This window comes from Chelonoidis abingdonii, chromosome 3 (assembly GCF_003597395.2).
Source record: "Chelonoidis abingdonii isolate Lonesome George chromosome 3, CheloAbing_2.0, whole genome shotgun sequence".
NCBI lineage: Eukaryota > Metazoa > Chordata > Testudines > Testudinidae > Chelonoidis > Chelonoidis abingdonii.
In genome coordinates this window covers 72,396,815-72,422,527 of record NC_133771.1, presented here as the reverse complement: position 1 = coordinate 72,422,527, position 25,713 = coordinate 72,396,815, and the positions used below count along the sequence as shown (strand labels likewise).

Below are 25,713 nucleotides of genomic sequence, written 5' to 3'. Positions count from 1 at the left end.
AGGCATTGTGTCTGAATGTGTGCAGGGAAAAAAGGTTGTCAGCACAAAGCAGAAGATATTACAGAACAACTGGCTGCAGGGTTGGAAATAAGTGGGTTTTTTGAGGTACTGTACAGGCTACCTTCCTGCTCTAATCTTTTTGCTGAACGTAACCCCATGTCCGCACAAACATCTACTAGCTGCTGCTGTTTCATTGCCTTACCTTAGGCTGAGAAAATATACTTCCCAGCTTTCTCCGAAATTGTCTCTTAATGCCATTTCTTGAATATGTTGACAGAGCTGATTTAAGGAAGGCCAGCACTTCCCCCAAAGTTTACATGAATCATTTCTGTGGCGCAGAAGTCTGCTTGGGTCTCCTAGTAAAATGTTAACAACTTTGTGTTGCTTAATTAGGTCTTTTCCACCTGCCTGCTCATTAAAACTCTCATTGAATGTATCTGCTGTAAACAGTAACGTGGAAGTGCAATCAGTAACTCCTCTCCAGCATTCTGATGCGCATGTTACCTCTGATGTGAAGCTACCCTCCCAAATAGCAGAACAGTGTCCACACAGCACAACTGAGCTAACAGTTTTCTATTTGTTACTGAAATATATTCATCATTCTTCACCTGTAATTATGGTTTTAAGCTGCGTAAATATTAGCCAGGTTATTTGGCAAAACTGAACTGCACTACCTGTAAGAACCCGATCTGAAAGGGAATTACAGAGAAAGAAATAAGCATTTAAGTTTAATAATATACTTTTTTAAATGGCATGAAAAAACCCACTGAATCATTTATAACATGGCACAATTAAGCAGAGGTAAGTGCATTACTTAAAACAAATCAAACAACAAACAATTTGTATAATAAATGTGTCAAGCATTATTTGACCAGCTCTAATAATAAGGACCAAATTCATCATTTGCATTCATGTATCCCCCATTGGCTTGTGTGGAGGTTGTATGGCTGTGACTGAAAAGCAGAATTCTGCCCTAAAAATTCATCCATAAAAGCACAACATAAAAACCACAGAACATGTCAAAGAAAAAGCAATGGAGCATCATTACAAAGAAGGTGCCCTACATGGGACATGACACCAGTTAAATTAGTAGGTGAAGCTAGTCAACACAGCATATTGTAGAGGTGAGAGGGAGGAGGCAAAGCATAACTACATCTAATCCGAATGTTTGTCTCGTTGGAATAACATTTTTTATTTTATGCTAATATGTATTGCTTTGTATCTCTGTATCTGCATGGATAGATGTATACAGTTGTACATGCGGCAGAGGTGCTGGGACTAGATAACGTGGGGTGCTGCAGCACCCCTGGGCTTGAAGTGGTTTCCATTATATACAGTTTGGTTCAATGGCTCTCAGCACCCTCACTATACAAATTGTTCCAGCACCTCTCACATGTGACCTCTGTGTTCTGTATGTCTATAAAAATGTTGTACTTTAACATGCCTCACATACGGTATTTTAGCTCCAGAAAGCTGCCATTTTTGGATACTGTACATATTTATATTTTTGCAGAGCTCCATAAGAAGTAAGCTTCCAAATAAAACATTTTTCTATCATGCAATTTCAATCTCATGAAGTAATCCTTCCACATTTTAAAATGTGGCTTATACCCAATGTAGTCTTTGCATTCTGTTATGCAAAGCAATCCTCATCCTTCATTCTCTCTAAAATCCTTTGTTCCTGCCTCCATAACTACATATGCTGTGGTGTTTTCCTCTTTCTGGAGCTGATCCTGAAACCCTTACTCACATGAGCAGTCCTACAAAAGTCCTCAAGGTGAGTAAGGGCTGCGAGATTGCACTGTTGCAGAGGGTGGGGTAAGAGAGAACTAAAGTGAATGTGTGCCTTAAGAAGAAAAAGAGACTAACAAGTATTCCTCTGACTTAAGAAAATGTTCGCTTCCTGAGAGAAATTGAGCACGTTGAATCATCTTTGGATCTCACAAATTATTTTGTTCTGTAAATGGCTCCATACCCTTCCTCCTGCTCTTAAAAAGGCTGCTACTATTGTATCTTGTATAAAGGATTTATAAATAAATATGCCTTGTGGAAGAAACTATCTGTAGTTAATTGAACTCAGCCCTCTAACAGTTCAGTATTGTAATCTTATTACTAACACTTTTGGTAATGCAGTACCATGAAATTTGCCTTAACAGAAACTTGTCTATAAGCTTTGGTTTGTTTTTTAAAAAGTCGACCCATAATATTAGTGTTACTCTTACATATATCATTATATGTTGTTAAACTGACGATTGATGTGTAAAAACTGACATTTGCATGAAGTTCCCAAAACTGCAGTAAAAGAAACTTTTGTTCTGAGTTGGTAAGGAAAAAAATGCAAAATAACACTAGTCCTAACAGCAGAGATGTTCTTATAAAGACATGATCTGAACAATAAGGTCATTTATTCATGTATGCCATAAGTATGTAGGAATTTAAATTATGAGAAATCTTGTGAAATGCAGTAAAATGCACACCACTGGCATTGTGAAGTTCCCCATCTGTGAAGCCCTGTTCTCAAGAAAAGCAGCTTTACTTTTGCTTTGAAAATCCATTATCATAAGTCACTCTTTTTAAAAGACTTTTCTCACTGCAATATTAAAGTAATTTTATATCCTAAGAGCAGCTCTTTCGTAGGGCAAAATGGGTGGGAGGGCTGTATTTTAATGTGGTTTATAATGCTTCTCACAACCCCAGCGTCCCCAGAATCAGGAAAACCATCTCACTCTTAGGCTTTTCTCTTCTAAATTATTTTTACTCCCCCGCTCCACCAAGACCCTTTTTAGAATGGCCATCTGTTTAAATTCCTTATTCTTTCTCCAGACACCCTTTCTGGATTCCACAAAAAATAGTGTTGGAGGGAGAGGGGGGGATTATTAAAGGCTTAAGTTCGATTTTTTTTCTTTTTCAGGTTGTAAGGGAGATGTTACTACTTCAGGGAGGCAGTGTTGACTACTGATAAAACAGGAGATCTGGCCTTTCTGTATGACCTCACACAAGGTTCTTAACTACTCTCCGCATCCGTTTCCCCATCTGTAAAACAGGGATGATAATGCCCACCAATCTTAAAGGAGCATTTTGGGTGCCAAAAGGAAAATGTGCTATATGAGCCTAGTAGCACAATTATACAGGACAGGGCGTTAACAAGGCATTAACAGTATGGCATGGCATATAGTGAACAAAATCCCTGGCCTGAGAAGTCCACAACCTAGAGAGTCACAAGCAGGGAAAACAGAGTGTTGAGGCAGTATGAGACAAACTCAGTGTCTCTCTAGTGGTCACTACAGCTGGATTGCTTAATGGAACAGATGGATTTTCAGGAGGTTATTTGAAGGAAGAAAGCGAAGGTTCTTAGCACGTGGTAGTTGGCAGTCTGTTGAAGTATAAGGCATAGCACAGAAGGATGCATAAAGTCAAGAGTTACAGAAGAGGACAATGAGAACAGTGTGGAAGAAGGGCAGGGGATAGGGAGTGCCAGGGTAATGTAGAAGGCGGTAAGGCCATAGACATAATCATGGACAGGGCAATGTGTATATAGAAGGTACCTCAGTTCTTTTGAAGTTGCGTGGCAGAGCACTGAAAAGATTTTTGATGTCTTGGACCATTTCTCAAGCACTGATTGCTGTGCTTGTGCTGCAAATGTAAACCTTCATCATAGTAAGGCTGGGTACTGTAGTTGTCTGGAAGTGTTGAAGATCTTTCTCAGAGATGACCGAGATTTAATCTATAATGGTGTTAAAGTATTTGCAAATGCATATGCAACATCATTACGAAATCTTCATGACCAGAGAATTGTTTCATCCCTATCTCTGTTGACACAAAGGATTGCCTACTGATAATTGCTTTGCTTAAGAGTCTGATTATATGCCAGAAATGAGAGCTTTCTATGTTAGGTCATCTTTAATTATGCATGTACCACCTGTCAGCTCTAAATCAGGAGATTACTTTTCTTTTTGGATTTAGTTTAGGGAAAAGAGGAGATCTTTCAGCCAGAGGAATATACTGTTGTAAACAATATCTGTATACTGGAGTTTTAAAGGAATCCTCTTGATTCTCCCTGGTTGTTAATAAGCTATTGGTACATCCAAAAATATTTGAAATGTTGCTTGAGCTAGATGGTGATGATCTTCAGGGAGAGAGGATTTGGGTCCATCTTTTGCATTTCCTAATTTTTCCTTTTCACCATTTTATATGCACAGGGTGGGCAGAGATATGGTGTGAGTAGGAAATGTATTATTGCACTGGTGATACTGGTTCCATTAATCATTCAATTGTAAGCCTCTACCTTCCAGTTTTATTATTTATTTCACTCCAACAATGTGGTGCTAAAATAATGCTATAAAGGCAGGCCGTGCCTGACAAAGTTTACAATCTGGAAGACCGAAAAATGAGGAGAGGATGCGGGGCTTCGCAGTAGAAGTCACAATTGAAGAAGAACTTCAGTGAAGAGACAGAAGAGGCCTGGGAGACTGAGATTGGGAGGATATTTGATGTATAAATGGTATGGTGTTACAGTACCTACTTATAACCTCCTCTTAAAAATACTTTGGGGCTGAAACTTTTTATAGTTTTTCAGGGAAACATGAATTCTCTGGGAAGTTTGAAGGCATTTTTGATTAGCAGGGAGTTTGGATTAGTTAGTTTTTGGTGGTTGGTTTTTTATGTTATAGAAATAATGAATCTGCCATTTTATGTTCAGTACATACTGAGGTGGGTTCTGGGCAGAAATGGAGAGAAGGTTGGTTGCTCTGCTCTTAGTTTCAAATATCAAGGCTTTAGTTACATTATAAAGCTTTAAGCAGGTAGAGTTCTCACCCCTCTCAACACAGTACATCAATGTACCTATAGGATCATAGAGTCGTGGGACTGGGAGAGGGACCTCAAGAGGTCTTCTAGTCTAATCTCCTGCACTCAAGGCAAGACTAGGTATTATCTAGACCAGGGGTCGGCAACCCCTGGCACACAGCTCGGCAGGGTAAGCACCCTGGCGGGCCAGGCCAGTTTGTTTATCTGCCGCGTCGGCAGGTTCAGCCGATTGCGGCTCCCACTGTCCGTGGTTCGCCGCTCCAGGCCAATGAGGGTGACGGGAAGCCATGGCCAGCACATCCCTCAGCTCACGCTGCCCACAGCCCCCGTTGGCCTGGAGCGGTGAACTGCAGCCAGTGGGAGCCGCGATTGGCCAAACCTGCCGACATGGCAGGTAAACAAACTGGCCCAGCCTGCCAGGGTGCTTACCCTGGTGAGCTGCGTGCCAGAGGTTGCCGACCCTTGTGCTATGCTATGTCCTTTGTCTCTCATCTGTTTTAAATTATGTGTGTTTTTCAGATTGTCTTAGACTATTTATGAGTTTATACAGTACCTCACATCTTGGCTTGGGCTTCTAGGCTCTACTATATTACAAATAAATAATAAGCCCTCTGTTATTCACAGTATGGGTCACCTCTTTTTTTGTCTATAACAACATGGATACTGGACATGTCTTTTTTCAAAGAACAAAATTGTTTTCCATCATTTGTTCACATACTACTTTATTGTAGGATTGTTCACATATCCTGAACTGTTAGCAATGACTTTTTTTTTTTAATTATGATCATTGACAAATTACATACCTTTAATTCTCTTGTAACGGTTTACAAAATGTATCTCAGATTTTGGGCCTTTCTAATCATAACAATATCTCTTTAAGAATTGTGGTACCTTTTGTTTTTCTAATGTTGAAATTAGTATTACATTTTTAGATTGATTCCACCATGAAAAGAAGAGCATAGCTTCTGGAACTAGGTGTGCTGCCACCCCCCATCCTGCATTATATACAGTGTTTGCAGTTTAGTTCAGTGGCTCTCAGCATCCCCACTATACCATTGTTCCAGCACCCCTGCAGGGGGGTAGTCCAGACTACTGCTCTAAACAATGGGACTGGGGAAAACTGTGTTCAGTTCTTCATTGTGCCGCAGACTTCCTGTGTGACCTTAGGAGAGTCAATCTTTATGCCTCAGTTCCCCATTTGTGAAATGGGGATTTAGTAATTCTCTGCCTCACAGACTGTTAGGAGAATTAAGCCATTAAAGTGAGTGAGCTTCTCAGGTATTGCAGTGATGGGAGCCATATGAGAACCTCATATAGACTTTGCAGTCTCTACAGGGCAGGACAGTTGTCAAAAGAGCACTACTGAAGCAATGGTAAATAAATACAACCTTCTTGAAAAGTTCAAGTGGGCAATCAGAGCAGGAAAGTCGTTTCTTTTGCACTATGGTTGCAATGCATTTGTGGAGTGATTTCAAGGAAACCTCTCAGTAACAGGAAACTGTTACTGCAGGTATTCGATGAATAAGCTGTGTAGCTTTGCTTTGTCCCTTGTGCCTCATTCAAAAGTCTACTTAGTAAATACAAGAACATGTCCATAATTAGTCAGATTTAGTTTCTTTTCCCAATGGTAATGTGTTAGTAATTTGTATCTTAAAAAATGGGATGGGAAAGCAGAAATACTTTTTTCACCTAAACAGGATGGATTGCCAGAGTTTAACTGCGTTAATAAAACAGGACATTTGACTTAGTAGTGACACACCCTGAAATGTTCAGTAGCAGATCCGTTTGTTTTAAAAACAACCCCTCTTGTTTTTAGGACAGTTGTTCTCATCACAAATACCACCTGCTGGCTCTAATTGGTAGCTGAAGAAAATAAATGCCTTTGGAGACATCACTGTCTTCCTACCCTTGTTGGTCCATCCATGCAGGGTTGAGGTACACCTGCAGCACAATCTGGGGAAGCTTGCAGTGATGCTGCTATTTCTGTGGATCCTAGAACTTCAGCCTCCAGGATTCTTGATCTCAGTGTAGTATCTTAGGGGAGCAGTGAACATTCTCATGCTTTTATATGCACGTGGTTGCCAGTTCATACCACATCTTATTTGTCTGAGGCGGTGCATAGTTCTTTAAATGCAGTAGCTTAGTGAGGCAGTGGAAATTCTCCTGTGCAAGTGGTCATAGGTTTGAATTCTGTCTTATCGGTCACACGAGGTGAATGCTCCCTGACAACTTCCATAAACACTGTTTACACTTAAATGTATCATCAGCCAAACCCTCTGTTGCTACAGCATTATCTTTTCCCCCTCAAAACTTTGTACAAATCAGTTAGTTTTTAATTTGTTTTCCTAGCTACTTAGTTTTGTCACATTAGTTGAGTAGCATCCTGTTTCACATGATATATGAGATAATATAAGTTATATTTCACTCTACTTAGCAAAATGTTAGAATGGCTGTTGGCAGCCTTAGTTTTCTGAAAGAGTAATTAGCAAGTTGAATTACTTGTATGGACTTACTAGCCTGAGTCGGCATTTTCTAGCTGTCTGTAAATTAGCAACTAGTACAGGCTTTTCAGAATCTAGCATATGATTAATTAGTTACTACACTAAAAAGAAAAATGCATAAAAATATGTCCAATGAAATTAGGGGTACAATGTCTCATTTTTTTAACTTAGATATCAATTCCTCTATCAAATACCATAGTTCATGAAGAAGTTAAATATTAATTTTTGTGAGGAGGTGGGCACTTTTAGTATGGAGGATGTCAAGCTGATACTCTAATAATAAACATAGTAGTAAGTTTCTCATGCCTCCATATCCATTAATCCTCATACTCCTGGATATAAGTCACCTTGCAGGAAAATAGAACCATGAAAACATTTTACGTTAGCTGTTCAAATTATGATCCAATACTTTATGCACCTCCTTGTATAGACCAATACATTGCAGTTTTCTTCATACTTTTCTAGTATGCTGGAATTTCAGTCAGTGCCTTTAGTCTTCTGTAGCAGATCATTTAAAAGTGCTGTGCCCCCATGGATTTTGCAAACAAAGGCCTCATGCAATCAAAAAAGACTGAAGCGGCAGCGGAAGAGCTGATTGCGATCTGGCTTCTTTTTTTTTTTCTTTGCTGCTTGGGGCGGCAAAAACCCTAGAGCCAGCCCTGGCCAGAGTTGTGAGGGCAGACGAGAGGCATGAAAAGAAACCAAGCTGGAGACATTGGTTAGTGCTGAGCAACATTGGGCCTCGAGGGTGAGATCCTTTGGTTCTGGCTGGCCATATATTTGGGTTGCTTGACCTTTTTATTTTGAAGCTTATTCTTTTGTGTTCTTCTCCTACACCTCTTCTCTCTCTGCCTCCCACTTGTCACCCACCATGCTTCCTTTTCTTGTTGGTTTTATCTGTTGCCATTGCCTCCTTACCTGCTTTGTACCTTTCTGCAAAGAATGATCTCTGTTGTATCTTAACTCTCCAGCTGAATGCTTTTTTGACCTCCACCGCCTCCTTTCGCCCACCCATCTCATTTGATGCTACTCTTTCTCCCCCATCTACATCCCTTCTCTTCCTTTTCTTCCTCATTTCTGACATTTCTCTCAATATTATCCCCTCACTGTCTGCCTCCCAAGCCCTCCATCACAGGCATCACTCTAAGCAACATTCTTTTTCTCTGCTGCCTCCCTTTACCCTCTCTCTGCTCCCTCCTGCTCCACTCCTAATACACTGGCTGAAGTATGTAATTCATTATCTCCTGATCTTTTCTTTTCTTTCATTGGAAATAGGCTTTCTGTTCTGATTCATCTTCCATAGCTGCTCTCACTCTCAGCTCTGTCTCCTCTCACACCTTACACCCCGGCCCTGGAGGCTACAATGGCAGAATTTGGCTCCTGCTCTCAATCTCCTGTCACATCCAACCTTCCTATTTCTCTGCACCCCTTCTCTTCTGAAATACACTTCCAGGCATCTCTTTTCCCTTTCCCTTCACTGTGGCTGTCACCTGCTGTTTCCCAGATTCCTCATTCTGCTTCCTGTGTCTGGCGTAGAGCTTGGTTCTCCTCCCACCTCTGGTCTCTGCTGACTTCAGACTCCATGCTGATATCCCCTCTGGCTCTGTTCCCTTGCCTTTTCCCTTTTGACAGTCAGCCCTGGACCAACTCTCTATCACATCTTTTTTTTTTCCTCCTGTACTTCTCTCCCCTTTATTTTTTGTTACTGAAGACATTTGCAGAAACATTGGCTCGTTTTTTTCAGGTCTTTAATTTCTTTTCTGTTTATTACCCACTTGAAATCATAATGTTTTCACAAGCAACGGATATTTTTTCACTACTTGTGAGGAATAAACAGAAGGCTAATTCTTATAGGTAGTAATGAGAATGTTAACATCTAAATCCCTAAGAAAAAAAGGGCCATATGCCCTGCTCGTGTAAATCTGTGTTGCTCTACTGATAGATATGGCCCTATTTCCAGAGACCATAGCTTTCTTATGTCTGAAAAACTTATGCCAGACACTGTGGGCAGCACTGGAAACAAATAGTAATACATATCTCCCAAGTTATTAAAACAAAGGAAAAAGCACAGGTACATTTCAAGTCAGTATTACTAAAAAAATAGAATTCAGTATGTTATGATGATGGTGGAAAAGAATAACGTCATTCAGTACAAATTAGTGAATATCTCCCTTACTTTGCCATTCAGAAAATTTTGTAAAAAAAAGTTATGCCTAAAGGTATTTTTAAAAACTATTTATTTCTACTATTAGAATTCTTGAAGTAACCATACAGATATGTGGCTATGCTGACCTGATCTTGACTTCTGATAAATATGAATTAACTGACTCTGTGTCTACCAAACGTGAATTGTGCTAATGGCAAAGTCTATATTGAATCTGACTGGAAAACTGTCTGTCTTTTCACAAAAATAATATGTTGCATATATGGTAAAGTTTATGGAAAGATATTTGTAACTTTTTTTCACTTTTCAGGGGGGGTGTCTTTTGCAACAGTACTATCTTTCTTGTTACAGTCCTAGCAACATAGTACATCGAAGATGTAGTCACAGGGAAACATTTGCATTACAGCCTTCCTTGTGTTTGTTTGGGATGCCATTTTTCATACAGGTGGAGGAAAAAAGCAGATTTTAAATCTGTACACTCCAGACAGATCTCTCTCTCTCTTTAAATTTATACTGAGAGACAAAATTTTTGTTGATCACCTGAAGTTGCCATCTGGGTTGGTCCCAGTGGCAAGAGAAATGCTTTGGAGCTTTACCATCTGTGGGATGTATTAATTGCCCCTTTATCTGCTGTTCTGTATTATATTGTGTAATTAATAATAATTAGGAATATACTTCAATTATCTTCATCTGATATCCAAATCAGAGTGCTTCATAACTTCCTCACTTTGCACATAAACATATAAATCACTAATGGAAAAACAGAGATCTGTTTCACCCCAAATTACGTATACTGTAGAATTATGAATCCACTTGGCTCCATGATCGTAGAGATTGATCCTGGTGGATGCTGAGCTCCCTCAATTTCCATTGAAGTCAGTGGGAGTTGAAGGGACTCAGCATCTTGTCAAATCAGGTCCATGATGTGCCAGTGTAAGTCAGCACACAGTATAAACGTCACGGCGCTTTTTACTGTACAGCCAGTGTGTAATGTATTATACTTTTGCATATCTTAACAGGAGATCAAAAACTATTTTTTATTTAGTACCAACCATGTGCTCGGTGTTGAACAATGCAGGAAAAATACTATATTTTTAAACTGTAGGGACATGAATGAGAGTATTTTCCATGATGTACACATGTGAATTCAGTTTTTAAATACAATTACTATAAGTTGTAAGCAGGGCTGTCAAGCGATTAAAAAGTGAATCGTGCAATTAATTGCACTGTTAATAATAGAATGCCATTTATTTAAATATTTTGGATGTTTTCTACATTTTCAAATATATGGATTTCCATTATAACACAGGATACAAAGTGTACGGTGCTCACTTTATATTTATTTTTTAATAAAAATATTTGCACTGTAAAAAACAAAAGAAATAGTATTTTTCAGTTCACCTAATACAAGTACTGTAGCACAATCTCTTTATCGTGAAAGTTGAACTTACAAATGTAGAATTATGTACAAAAAAAACTATTCAAAAGTAAAACAATGTAAAACTATAGAGCCTACAAGTCCACTCAGTCCTACTTCTCGTTCAGCCAATCGCGAAGAGAAATAAGTTTGTTTACATTTATGGGAGATAATGCTGCCTGCTTCTTGTTTGCAATGTCACCTTAAAGTTCTCATGGCACTGTTGTAGCCAGCGTCGCAAAATATTTACGTGCCAGATGCCCTAAAGATTCATATGTCCCTCTATGCTTCAACCACCGTTGCAGAGGACATGTGTCCAGGCTGATGATGGGTTCTGCTCGATAACAGTCCATAACGCATGTTCATTTTCATCATCTGAGAAGGATGACACCAGCAAAAGGATGATTTTCTTTTTTGGTGGTTCAGGTTCTGTAGTTTCCACATCGGAGTGTTGCTCTTTTAAGACTTCTGAAAGCATGCTCCACACATTGTCCCTCTCAGATTTTGAAAGGCATTTCAGATTCTTAAACCTTGGCTTGAGTGCTGTAGCTAGCTTTAGAAATCTCACATTGATACGTTCTTTGTGTTTTGTCAAATCTGCAGTGAAAGTGTCCTTAAAATCAGCGTGCTCAGTCATCATCCGAGAGTGCTATAATATGAAGTATATGGCAGAATGCCAGTAAAATAGAGCAGGAGACATACAATTCTCCTTTAAGAAGGAGTTCAGTCTCAAATTTAGTTAACCCATTATTTTTTTAACAAGCGTCCTCTGGAGCGATGGCCAAAGCATTACAAGGCATATGAATCTTTAGCGCATCTGGCATGTATATATCTCACAAAGCCAGCTACAACAGTGCCATGTGAATGCCTGTTCTCACTTTTAGGTGACATTGTAATTAAGAAGTGGGCAGCATTATCTCCCTTAAATGTAAACAAACTTGTTTCTCTTAGTGATTGGCTGAACGAGAAGTAGGACTGAGTGGACCTGTAGGCTCTAAAGGTGTGAATTGTTTTGTTTTTGAGTGCACTTATGAAACAAAAAAATTCTACATTTGTAAGTTGCACTCTCACGATAAAGAGATTGCATTCTAGTACTTCTGTGAGGTGAATTGAAAAATACTATTTCTTTTGTTCACCACATTTTTACAGTGCAAATATTTCTAATAAAAAATAATATAAAGTGAGCAGTATACACTTTGTATTCTGTTTTGTAATTGAAATCAATATATTTGAAAGTGTAGAAAAACATCCAAAATATGTAATAAATTTCATTTGGTATTCTATTGTTTAACAATGCAATTAAAACTGGAATTAATTGTGATTCATTTTTTTTAGTTAATTGCATGAGTTAATTGCAATTAATCAACAGCCCTAGCTGTAACAAAAGAAAAACAAAGGTACTACAGTTAAATTTAACGAGGCTGGTGATAAGGTTACACTTCAAAACAAAAGGCCCCTGCTATAGGATCCAATATGTCAAATGACTAGTCTCAGTTAATGTCAAATTCTTAACCTTTTAATACTCTTTTATAGACACTTTCTAAATAATCATAATGGGCAAAGGCACCTGTATTTGTATTTTACAGTGAAGAATGCTTTTTAGCAGTAGAATGAAAGTAAAAAATTTTATTACCCAGTAATCACATGGCTTCTCCATTCAAGAAAGAGTAGGCACATGGAGCTTTCCCCATTTAGAAACCAGTGATTTTTCCTTATTAGAACTAGCACTGCTTAAACTCCTAGCTCTTCACCGATGTACAGAAGCTCACATGTGCCCCTCAGGATCTTTCCCATATTTTTTTCATCTCTGTCCATGCCTTGTAGTTTTTTCCCCCACACAGTTCTCTACCACATGTGTGGGTACTAAACTGGCATACTTATCCTCAGGACAGGAACAAGCTGAGTTGGACCCTCCTAAATACACAATATCCACCCCTTTCTTTGCCTCTTGGCTTAATTTAAATTTTTATAGTTTATCTTTATTTATTATTTGTGTTACTATAGCACCTAGGAGCTCTAGCCATGTCCTTGCTACTAGCGATATTTACAGGCAAGGTGCACAAGGAGAATGAAAATCTGGCCATTTTGACAAATTCAGGGCTGGTCTATACTACAAAGTTAGGTTGGCTCTGAGCTGTCAAAATGCCCAGATTTTCTTCCTCCTCCTGCACCTTGAACAAGAATGTAAGCATCTGCCGAGTCATGGAGAAAATGAAAAACTTGCAAAGCCTTCCAAAGCATGCTAACACAGAAAGGTTTATTGTAAGTGATTCAATCTTCTCACAGGAGGAAATCTAGTAGGAAAAAGCAAAGAATTCTGATTAACTTTATAGCCCTGGTTGTGTCATCTAAAGATTTACTCTCAAGGCCAGTATCCAAAACTTTTACCAGTTTAACAAAACCAGTTTTAACACTAGCTGGAGTCCTAGTAGACCAGGTTTAAGTGGACTGAATAATTTCTATTGAACTAGTTACCACTTTAAGATTATAAAGCCAGTTGGAATTTTTGGCAAAATCTACCTACTATGGACTCAGCGAGACTCAGTCCTGTAATCTATGGCTACTGCCTTAATTATGAAAAAAAAAATTTCAAGTGAGTAGAGAAAATCATCTTATCCATTGAGGCTCTCTATGCAAAGGAAATGTCATCAGCACATGGACATTCTAAATAAAATTTCAATCATGAAGCCTTCTATTTATTTTGGAAAGTGCTGAGCAAGCAAATAGTGGCCTTGTATTCATGGGGAACGAGACACCTCTATTTTCAGAAGGAGAAACCAGGAAGCCATAGCTTTAGAAACTCTACCATATATATGACCCTGCAAACAACTGTATGCCTTCCCTTTCTTCACATTTAATCAGAATAGACAGGCAGGACCAAAGGGAATATGAACAATTTTCTAAATGCCTGCAAGGTTACAGTGAAGATAAAAAGCTTGCAAAATAGTCTAGAAAACATTTATTCTGAGTGATGCAGATTCTTCTCATAAGAACTATATAATATGTCAAAAAGGAGCAAGACATGGTCGTCCTCATAGCTCCCTAACAATGGAGATTGTTGTAACTAATGAGCATGTTCTTGGGGCCCTGTATGCTCCTACTGCAGGACCTCGTCAACCAGGGGCGCAGTTTTGTATACAGACCTGGAAAACAATATTTGATTAACTGTGTAGCGAAAAATGAAAATTAACCTGGAAAAGGCAGTAACAGCCCACTTGTTTCCTTCAGAAAGAGTCTACCAACAAGAACTATTATAGAAATTGGTTCAGTTTTAAGCACTGATAATATCCAAAATATTCAAGTACAAATCCTCAAAGTTGAACCCTACTGGAACTGGTACAGGTTGGGCTTAATCTGGAGCTAAAACCGAAGGAAACAGTAATAGAGTTTATCTAGGTAATCTGTTGTCCTTAATTTGTCATGTGAAAGGGTTTCCGAAAACAGCACAATAATCCTGTCTGTCGCTTGCTCATAATTTCCAGCATGGACCCTAAGCTTAGTATTGTCAGTTCTATGCTTAGTATTGTCTGCTCTTTCAATCTCTTTGGTCTGTTTATATCTACAGTAACTCCTCACTTAAAGTCGCCCGGTTAGTGTTGTTTCGTTGTTACGTTGCTGATCAATTAGGGAGCATGCTTATTTAAAGTTGCACAATGCCCCCTGATAACGTCATTGGCAGCCGCCTGCTTTGTCCACTGCTTGCAGAAAGAGCAGCCGATTGCAGCTGGCTGGTGGGGGCTTGGAACCAAGGTGGACTGGCAGCCCCCTATTAGCTCCCTGCTCCCCTAAGTTCCCTGTGCGGCAGCCACCCAGCAGGCTAGCAATTGCCAGCAGTTAAGCAGTCCCTCCCCCCACTGCCATGTGCTGCTCCTGCCTTCTGCCTTGGAGCTACTCCTGGGAGCATCCTGCTTGCTGTGCAGGGCAAGGGAAGAAAGGGGCTAATGTCAGGGTGTCCCCCTGCTCCTGCCCCCCGCTTTCCCCATCTCTATAGAGCAGGGTGCAGGACATGACAGGGCTCAAGACAGAGGTTGCTTCCTGGCAGCAGCTGCCGTCTCAGCTTGCGGATCTACTTTAAAAGGCAATGTACTTAGAGTAGGTCAGTGTACCTAAAGAGGCAGTACGCATCTCTCTCTGTCTCTCTCACATACATGGTATGTGTCTCTGTCCGACATGCTGTCTCCCCTCCCTCCATTTGTGCTGCCTTGTAGAGCATGAGGCTAGATTAACAACAATGTATTAACCCTTGAGGGCTCAGCCAAGTGCTAGTTCATCATTTAGCAGCAAGGCATTCCCTGGGAAATATCCCACACTCTTCAATCCTCTGACTTCACCACCTCAACCAAGCTCCCCCATTTACATTAATTCTTATGGGAAAATTGGATTCACTTAACATCATTTTGCTTAAAGTTGCATTTTTCAGGAACATAACTACAACGTTAAGCGAGGAGTTACTGTACTCGCTATCAAATTGGCCTTCCTCATCGTAGTCAGAATGTCAAGAAGAATTTTGAAACAGGGATCCGTCTCTATAGTACCCTAGAGTTGCACATTCCACAGAGCACTGAAGACTGACGCAGCATTCACCCCGAGTATGGCTCACTTTTTCAGGATGTTGTGCTTTTTTCATTCTCCCCAAAATAGCTTTATGAGATAAGATGGCACAGAAACTGGATATCAGAAGAGAGGTGAAGATACATATGTCAAAAACTGAAAAGTTCCGAAAATCAAACTCATGCGTTCTCTACCACTCTGTAGTGAAAGGAGAATCTCAAAATCCTCAGTTGTAAAGTAGATCAGTGCTTGATATCTGAAGTATACAAAGCAAAAAGCAAGACTTTTCCTGAAAAGCTCACATATCTTCCATAGATCACTGGCTGCCTCCTGAGTGGAAAGAGCTCAAGCCTCTGATAGGTTCTTACAAAGCTGTCACCTGGACCTCAACACACTTTGTTTTTCAAAGCATGGTAAGACTTACAAGCCTTAGCCAATGCAGTCTTCAGGAAATTAGTACTGGGATCTGTTGTACCTCATTACAAATTATAGTCCATATGGAATTTTGAAATGCATATACTTAGATTTGTATTTCCTCGTAGGCATCTGCATTGTTGTAAATACCACACTGTAAGGCATGGCAGATATGGGAGTTCTGGAGAGAGAGAAGAAATTAGTTACCTGACTGTTTTTTTTCACCAAATTGCTATGTCTGCCCATCCAATCTACTCAGTAAAATAAGTCAACAGAGTGCCATGCGATCTCTCCCCAGTGCACTGAAACTTTTGATAATTTAAAAATACATATTTATATTGTTTTGTCTAACAGTCATCCTGGCACTATTACTGCTTTGGGCATATCCCACTCCGGACAGCTTCTGAGGAGGCAATGCTTAGCAGTAGTGTGATGGATCTAGTTTAGCCCCCAGTTGTCATAATCAATGCACTGTAAGGAGTAGCAGAAATGGGAACCAAGAGAGGAGGCATTATAATAACATTTTTCTTCCCAGGTTTGTCACTTTCTACATATATATTGTAACACTCGCTTATAGAATCACAAGGATTTATTGAAAACTGCAGGTACCAACTCCGATGCGCACTGGCAGGAATGAACTTCCCGCTAAAACCCACAGATCGGATACAACAAAATATCAAAGGCAACAACTTCATAATAAGATAAAAAATACCGCACCATCTACTGCTAGAGGTGCTGTCTGCACTGATCATTACAACTTCTCCCCTCCAGTTAAATAATAACTTAAAACAGTAACTCCTAGGAATCCAGATAGTCTGCCACCCATGCAGTTACCATGTAGTTCTGCCTGCCCAAGTCCTATGTTCAGTCATGGAGACATCACTTAGAGCTGGATCTAGATTATCAGTCCATACAGGTACATGTTCTCTAAGTCAGGTCTATTTGTTGTAGACCAGCAGTTGCCGAATGCAGAGTGTTGAAGTCCCAAGAACAGCCTGGCAATTTTCCACAACCAGTCTCCTATTAGAAGGCACAGGAACCCGCTGGAGTAACTCCAAATCCTCTTCTCCATCCCTCTGAGGTGATGAGCATCCTCAATGTTTGCCCTCTCCTTTCTTTTAATGAATCTGTGCATGAGTTATTGATGCATTACAAGGGGCTTGCTTTTTGTGTAGGCACAGATACATTGTTTACTTTTTTTAATTACATGCAATTAAATGTCCCCTCCTAAAAGGAGTAAGTTTGGGATTTTCTCCAGGCTGCTTTTTCCAGTTGCATAGCCGCATCTTCTCTCCCTCCTGGATGGAACTGTAATTCTCTTTTTTTCCTAGCATCTTGTGCCTGGCATGCTTGCTTCCGGTTCGTTTGTTCCTCCCTTTCTGGAACATTGATACAAGACTTTGTTGTGTCTCCTATCTGTGTAAGTGCAGGGGGGTCTTGCCTATTCTTACTGCCTGAATATGAAGTCTGAGGGAAACATGGGTTTGCTGAGTCCAAAAATAATCTCAGAGGAGAGTAATGGGTAGTTGAATGCTGGCTGCAGTTACCTTTTGTATTTGCATGTATCTTCATATTGCAGTCTTGTTGGTGTTCACTGACTACGATTATAAGCACAGAACTAGTGGTGTGGCTTAGTCACTCCACTCCTGCTTCTCCACTACTCAAAGGGTTGGTGACACTGTTATTCACCTTGGTTATCTGGAGTTATCAACAAACCTTGTGTAATAACCACAATTCACATTTCTTCCTCCGATCACAGCAGATGTAGCTTGTTTCGTACGTGTTTCATTAGTGCAGTCATAGCTGTTTGTCCTTTTATCCTTTAGTAGCTGCGTCACCACGTAGTTTGAGATGTCAGACACTACATGCAAATACTAATTTCCAGTTGGTATTTCTGCTAGTGGATCTTTCAAGTCAATCTGTATGAACTCCCACGGTTTACTAGATTGGGGCATTTCCCCTGAAAAGTACTGCCTCTCCTTGCTTTTGCTTTCCTTTCTGGATGGATAAGACAGGAAAGTAACCAGTTCTTAACATTTGTAGCCATGTCCAGCCAAAAAATATGTCAGTACCTGGCCCGGTGTCTCTTCATCCCTCAGCAGGCCTTCCACTTTGTTGTCATGAAAATACTTTAGTACTGTTTTCTGTAAATTTGCTGGCAAGATGATCCTGGTACCTTCATACACCACCATGAAGTGGTGGATCAATGCATAATTGTTCCTGAATTGTGTTAAACCTCCCAATATGGGTCTTCTTCAGTAGATCTGCTGATGCACCAAACGTAAGGCAGAGACTTAGATTATTTTTGTCAGATGTTCTCAGAAGACCAGGCTCTCACTGCCCTCATGTGGCTGAGAGCATCTGCAACCGCTTAGCTTTCCAGGTTTATGGTGAACTGTGACTGTATAGTCAGTTTGTGAATCCATCTCCACAGGTATGCTGGATTGTACTTGATAAGGAGCCACTGCAGGGCACTGTTGTCTGTGCAAACTGAATTCCATCTACTGTATATAGAGAAAATAGGCCTCAAGGGCCTCCACAATAACCAAACACTCCAGTTCTGCAGCCAAATACTTGGTTTACCTCTCATTTTATTTGCAGGTGAATCATAGAATATCAGGGTTAGAAAGGACCTCAGAAGGTCATCTAGTCCAACCCCTGTTCAAAGCAGGCCCACTCCCCAGACAGATTTTTGCCCCAGATCCCTAAATGGCCCCCTCAAGGACTGAGCTCAAAACCCTGGGTTCAGTAGGGCAGTGCTCAAACCACTGAGCTATCCCTCCCCACCCAGGTCATCAGTTTGTTCAAAGGCAAATCCAACAGCAATGTTTGAGCATCACAGTTACCAGTAATGGATGGAGTGGATCCAGGAATTTAAGCACAGCATGGTTTAGAACTCCTTTCCATCACTGAAATGCTTTTTGATGTTGCTCTGTCCAGACAGAATTGCTTTTAGTTCGCAGAATGGGCAGCACCATTATACCAGCTAAATGTTGTACAAACTTCCCGTAGAATCCACAAAGGCCAGCAAACCACTGTATTGCCTGTACATTTGTAGAAACCTTCTAGTCCATTATAACATTCAGTTTCTGGGATTTGTGCTCCAACCCATCTTCACTGTGTCCTGGGAAGGTGCTCCCCCTTCTCACATGCTGACATTTGTTTCCTGAAAGTTTAAACCCTGCCTCTTTAAAAAGCTTTAGAATCATTTTTACTCCTAGCAGATGTTTCTCCCATGTTTTGTGGAAACAAATGAGATCATCTAAGTATATGAGGGTTCCTTCAGTTAGTTTAGATCAAGGGTTGGCAACCTTTCAGAAGTAGTGTGCCGAGTCTTCATTTATTCACTGTAATTTAAGGTTGTGTGTGCCGTTAATATATTTTAACGGTTTTAGAAGGTTTCTTTCTATAAGTGTATAATATATAACTAAACTGTTCTATGTAAAGTAAATAAGGTTTTCAAAATGTTTAAGAAGCTTCATTTAAAATTAAATTAAAATGCAGATCTCCCCGGACCAGTGGCCAGGATCCAGGCAGTGTGAGTGCCGCTGAAAATCAGCTCACGTGCCACTTTTGGCACACGTGCCGTAGGTTGCCTACCCCTGGTTTAGATCATTTACTACCTTAATACTGTCCTACAAAGAGCTTGCAACCCTGCCCAACTTGGTATTGTCTGCAAACCATAAGTGTACTCTGTGTGCCATTATCCAAGTTATTTATTAAGATATTGAATAGAACTGAACCCAAGACACACCCCTGCGGATCCCCACTCAATATGCCCTTCCAGCTTGAATGTGAACCATCGATCGCTACTCTTTGACTAGTTTTCCAACCAGTTATGAACCCACCTTATAGTAGGTTAATCTAGGCCAGGGGTGGGCAAAATTTTTGGCCCAAGGGCCACATCTGGGAATAGAAATGGTATGGTGGGCCATGGATGCTCACAAAAGTGGGATTGGGGGGTGGGGCTGGGGATAAGGAGTTTGAGTGTAGGAGGGTTGTCTGGGATGGGATTGAGGGTTTCAGAGGGCAAGAAGGGAATCAGGGCTGGGGAAAGGGGTTGGGGCATGGGGAGAAGCTCAGAGGTGCAGGCTCTGGGCAGCGCTTACCTCAAGCAGCTCCCCAAAGCAGTGACATGTCCTTTCTCCGGCTCCTATGCAGAGGGGCAGCCAGGCATCTCTGCGCGCTGCCCTGTCCTCAGGCACCTGCCCCTGCAGCTCCCATTGGAACATCACAGGGGGCCACTGGAGCAGGGCCATTGGAACACGTAGGAGACGGAGTGGGGCCATCCCATGGCTTCGGAGAGCTGCGTGGAGCAGCCCCTCACCCTGCTCCCAGGCTGGAGCGACGGGGGGGGGGGTATGCCGCTGCATTCAGGAGCTGTGTGAAGCAGCTCCTGACCCTGGTCTCCGGTTGGAGTGCTGGAGCAGGGTTATACGGCTGCTTCTGGGAGCCACGTGGAGTGGCCCCCAATCCTGCGCCCTGGCTGGAGTGCCAGAGCAGGGCAAGCCCCAGACCCTGCTCCCCAGCCAGAACTTGAGGGCTGGCTTAAAACAGCTGGTGGGCCAGATACAGCCCACTGGCCATAGTTTGCCCACCTCTGAGCTAGGCTATATTTCCCTAGCTTGCTAATGAGACGGTCATGTGAGACAATATCAACAGCCATACAAAAGTCGAGATATATCACGACTACTGCTTCCCCTTTATCCACAAAGTCCTTTATCCGCAAAGATGGATATTAGATTGATTCCATGTGATTTGTTCTTGACAAATCCATGTTGATAGTTGTATGTCACCTTATTATTGATTGTTTATTTGCTCCATTATTTTTCTGGGTACCGAAGTTAAGCTGACTAATCTGTAATTCCCTGGGTTGTCCTTATTTCCCTCTTTATAGATAAGTACTATTTTTGCCCTTTTCTAATTCTCTAGGATCTCTTCTGTCCCCCATAAGTTTTCAGAAAATGGTTCAGATCACTCCAGCCAGTTCTTTAAGTATTCTAGGATGCATTTTGTGAGGCACTACCAACTTGAAGACTCTGATTTGTCTAACTGCTTCTTAACTTGTTCTTTTCCTATTTTAGCCTCAGTTTCTGCTCCATTTACACTGATGTTCATTATGCTAGTCACCTGATCACTGCTAACCTTTGTGGTAAAAACTGAAACAAAAAAAGTCTTTTAACACTTCAGCCATTGTTATGGTATTTCCCTCCTCTTTGAGTAATGGGCCTACCCTGTCATTGGTCTTCCTCTTGCTTCTACTGTATTTGTAATGTTTTCTTGTTAAACTAGCTAGAGACATAAAGTTTAATGTCCTTTCGTGCCTTGGCCTTTCTAATTATGTCCCTATGAGCTTTTGTTATTGGGTTTTTATATATACTTTTCATTTTTTGTATGGCTCTCTAGGGTGGTCTCTCCTGTTTTCCTTCACATTGGGATAGTTTGTTCTTGTGCCCTTAATAACCTCTCTTTAAAAACCTGCCAACTCTCCTGAACTCTTTTTTCCCTTAGATTTGCTTTCTATGGGATCTTACCTACCAGTTCTCTGAGTCTGCTGAAGTCTGCCTTCTAGAAGTCCACTGTCTTTAGTCTGCTGTTTTCCCTCCTACCACTCCTTGGACCATGAACTCTATCATTTCATGATCACTTGCCAGGGCTGGATTAACCCTTGTGGGCCCCCATGGAGACAGTGGAACATGGCATGGGGAGGCCAGTCCCCAGAGCCAGTGGCCAGACAGGGGCGGCCCTGCTCCACCCAGTCCAGTATGAGGGTACTATTTACAAATCAGCAGTTGCCAAATGCACAGTGACCCGCCTGGCCCTGTGCTGCCAGCATGCCCCTTTCCTTTAGGGGCGGGCCCATACCACACCACACAGTCCCCCGCCGCCCCCTGCCCAACATGAGCACTGCTCCGAGAGCCCCCACAGACACACAGACCCCCTCCACAACTGCACAGCACCCTGAACAACACCTCCCTGTCCAGAGCCTCCCTGTCCACAGCCCCACCACAACTGCCAAACACCTTACACAGAACCCCCGCTCCCTAGCGCCCCAACACACACATCTTCCCCACCCTGTCAGAGTCCCTTACCCCCCCCCCCCCCCCCCCCCCCCCCCCCCCCCCCCCCCCCCCCCCCCCCCCCCCCCCCCCCCCCCCCGAGACCCACTCCCCCATGCCCTGCCTTCTGGCCACTTTCACCGGCCCTGCTGGGAGGTGACTGTCTACCAGGCTGAGCTGGCAGCGCAGCCAGGGCTGGTCCCAGGGCAGGGAATTGCTCCGGTACTTCAGAAGTGGTGAGGTCAGCCAGGCCAGGTTTGTCCTCAGGACCCACTTGCCTGGAGTGACCCAGCCAAGTCCTCCACCCTGTCCTCCCTCCCAACTGGCTGAAACTGGCCAGGCTTCTGCACCAGTCCCAGGCATCTCACCTCCAGGGAGACAGACACCCCAGGAGTAGTGGGACGCAGAAACTGCCCAAAGCTGGAAGTGCACTGGGATCTGGTCAGGAGAAAGAGAGGAGATGGCAGGTGGATTCGGGGGGGGGGGCGGGGGCAGCCAAGCGGAGAAAGTGGGGGCTGGGAGAGGAACCAGTGGGGTATCGGGGTTCAGTGCAAGCGGAACAGGCCGGGACCACTTCTGAGCGTGGGCCCAGCTGCATGGCGCCACCGGCGCCATTGTAAATCAGGTACTGACTTTCATCCATGTTGACTTTAAAATTCTCAACCAGTTCATCCTTATTTGTCAGAATCAAATCTAGAACAGCCTTTCTACCTTCTGTAATAAAAAGTTGTCTCCACTGTATTCCAAGAACCTGTTGGATAATCTCTTCCTTGTATTATTTTCCCAACAGATGTCTGGGTAGCTGATGTACCCCATCACTACTCAAGTCCTGTGGTTTGGATGATTTTGTTAGCCTCATCCTCCTCTTCTTCCTGTTTAGATTATCTATAGTAGGTGCTCTACCATTAATCACCCTTGTCTTTTACTCCTTTTATCCTTACCCAGAGACTTTCAGCTATTCTGCCTCCCACTTCTATCTCGACCTCAGTGCAAGGATATACATCTTTGGTATTGAGGGCAACACCTCTTCCTTTTTTTCCCTGCCTGTCCTTCCTGAACAAGCTGTATCCTTGTATACCAGTATTCCATTCATGTGAATTATCCCCCCAAATCTCTGATGGCAATTATTTTGTAATTGTGGTTATTCAGTAGTATTTCTTGTTCTTCCTGTTCGTTCTCCATACTTCTGGCATTAGTATACAGACATCTAAGTATGTGTACATTTAGTTATAGTTTCATGGCATGAGGCCTACTATGCTGTCTCATTGGGTGCAAATAGCACAATCTCCGTCAATTTATATTGAACCAAGCATCCAGCTGAAATCAACTGTCTTGCAGTGTCATCCAGCAAAATTACAGTTACGCATGAAAAGTTGGGAGCCTTCTCCTTGTCAGATCATGGATGTTTACTCCCTTTATTTTGTGTTCAGCAGAATGAATCAAAGGCTATGGCTATACTTGAAACTTCAAAGCGCTGCAGCGGCAGCGCTTTGAAGTGCGAGTGTGGTCGCAGCGCCAGCGCTGGGAGAAAGCTCTCCCAGCACTGCACATAAACCACCTCCTCACCAGGTGTAGCTTGCAGCCAGCGCTGCAGCACTGTTTACACTGGCGCTTTACAGCGCTGTATCTTGCAACACTCGGGGATGCTTTTTCACACCCCTGAGTGAGAAAGTTGCAGTGGTGTAAAGCGCCAGTGTAGCCAAGGCCAAAGATAGGGATCTTTCCAAAACTGGAAGACATCCATAGTAATCACTTAGTTCTATACATTGTCACTATTCTGTTGGTGTGTTTAGTTTTATTTATATTGCAGTCATACCTAAAGGCCCCTAACAAGTATCAGGGCCATACTGTGCTAGGCGCTGCACAAATGTACAGTAAAATCTAGTTCTGCCCTGAAGGAGCTTACAATATGTTTTTGCACTGGAACCTCTCTATTTTCTATAGCCAATATTCTGCTGTATTTATGCGCAACTGTACAATAAGTAAGCTTCCAAAATTCTGTACCTATTAATAAGTCCCCATCTATTCTAAGGTTAGGAATGAATTTTCAGTATTCTCAACTAACTCTAAGCGTGTGGAAGAGCACAAGGAGGAGTTTGACAGGTCACATTATATAAATCGCCTTAGCAATAGGGTTGGACAGCTTCCATATGTGTTATTCTATAGGGCTGGCCAGAAAACAAGAATTCTTCTTGTGTTTTGAAATTAGTTTTCATTCCACATTGTAGCCAAATGGTGACCTTTTCAATTTTTTGTGAAAAACAGACATTCCCCCACCCCAGAATAGCCAGTAGGCCAGTGAATGGCTTGACCTTCCTGCATCTCCCCAGAAATTCCCTCCCAGACCTAAGAAACTGTTTCAATGAATCAGCATTTACCCACCAACTAGCTCTACTATTCACCCTGCATAGGCAACAGTGATATTGGATGTAAAAAATTCGCGTCTATTCATTGTCCTCTAATATAGTCTATGATTTCATTTCTAATTATTGAAAAATATTTTATTATTTTAGAGGTTTTTTCCACTTGGCAACTTACCTTGTGCTTTGCAGCACAGGTTATTTAAACAATACAAGAAGCTGATCACTAAGGACTCAGTTACAAAAGATCTAAGGCTCAGGTACAGTATATATGGTAGTAGGCAGGCCCATGCAATCTTGACTGATCCATTGTATTTTCAGTTATCTTTAGTTCTGAAAGAAAGAGACATTAATGTATCTGAGGATGACATAGCAAATTACTCCTGCTCTCTAACCTTTTTAAATTGCTAACATGGTTGTAATCTGTAATTACCAAAATCAGTGTGAGAGTTGTGGCACTGTATAATTATCTTTCATGATACTTTATTGCTATATGAATTATTAATCCAAATCAGTCTTGTATAGTATTTGTGGCAACTAAGAAAAATAATGTATAATTAAATTTCATTATTTCTATTTTTGTGCTGATGTTTTACGATGTCGTAATGGATAATTAATTGATTAAAAACACACTACTTGGGAGTTTCAGATGACTATGAACTGTTCAGTGTTCAACATTTATTAATTAAATAATGAGTTCACTGAAGAGACCTTTGTGTATAGTCTACTGTTGTTAGTGAGCTCTCAAAACTACTGAATTAATCATTAAGCTTTTCAATAGTTTATTTTAAGGGAATGCAGCAAAGTTATAAATGGTTATATTGATTATAAATGATTCCTTTGTTGTTTATGGGAATGTAAATAATTAAGAACTCACAATAATAGATTTTAATGCTGGTCATTTTCCACAGCTCTAAGGGACTTGCTAACTGATGGGTCAAACTTTAATCAGTTTCTTCTAATAACAAACTTCTGCTATTATTAAGCAAGTAATCGTCATGGAGCGAGATACTTAGGAGAAAGTGGGGATATGGGACCTGTTAAACAGTTTTCCTTATTTCCACTTTAGAACTGCATTGCATATTGTCTGAAGCACTAAAGGGCTTCCCTCTACAAAGATGTATAGGATTTTTAATCCTGAAAGGAGTATAAACTATTTCTAGACTAGCACTTCAAATAGCTGTTTTCACATGAATTCCCTGTGGCATCTTTTGCAGCCAGTATAACAGTAGAAAAGCTCAGAATACTGTCTGCATCCTATTGGACAAGAAACATTGTCAGACAATTTCTGTGCACTTCTGCTATGTAGTCTAACTAAGTCTGACCTGGGATTCTTAACTTGTGCTCAAGCAGTTTTTTTTACAGTTATTCTTAAGATCCTTATTCTAAGTGATTAGTTTTTGAAAAAATGAATTAGAGAATGTAATTTATTAAATGGAGC

General features: G+C 41.3%; 1 protein-coding gene and 1 long non-coding RNA gene across 5 annotated transcripts in view; one reads left to right on the top strand and one right to left on the bottom strand.

Annotated features, from left to right (window-relative positions):
- LOC142046567 (uncharacterized) overlaps positions 1-25,713 on the bottom strand; it is a 1,033,250-nt gene that overhangs the window by 396,382 nt on the left and 611,155 nt on the right. The window lies entirely within an intron of this gene.
- BACH2 (BACH transcriptional regulator 2) overlaps positions 1-25,713 on the top strand; it is a 296,392-nt gene that overhangs the window by 182,683 nt on the left and 87,996 nt on the right. The window contains exon 1 of one of the 4 annotated variants that reach the window (XM_075063836.1): positions 7,972-8,055. The exons of the other annotated variants lie outside the window; for them this stretch is intronic. The gene's annotated coding sequence lies outside the window, so the exon portion shown is untranslated. Of the gene's footprint in view, positions 1-7,971; positions 8,056-25,713 lie in introns of those variants that run through there. 4 annotated transcript variants of the gene reach the window in all.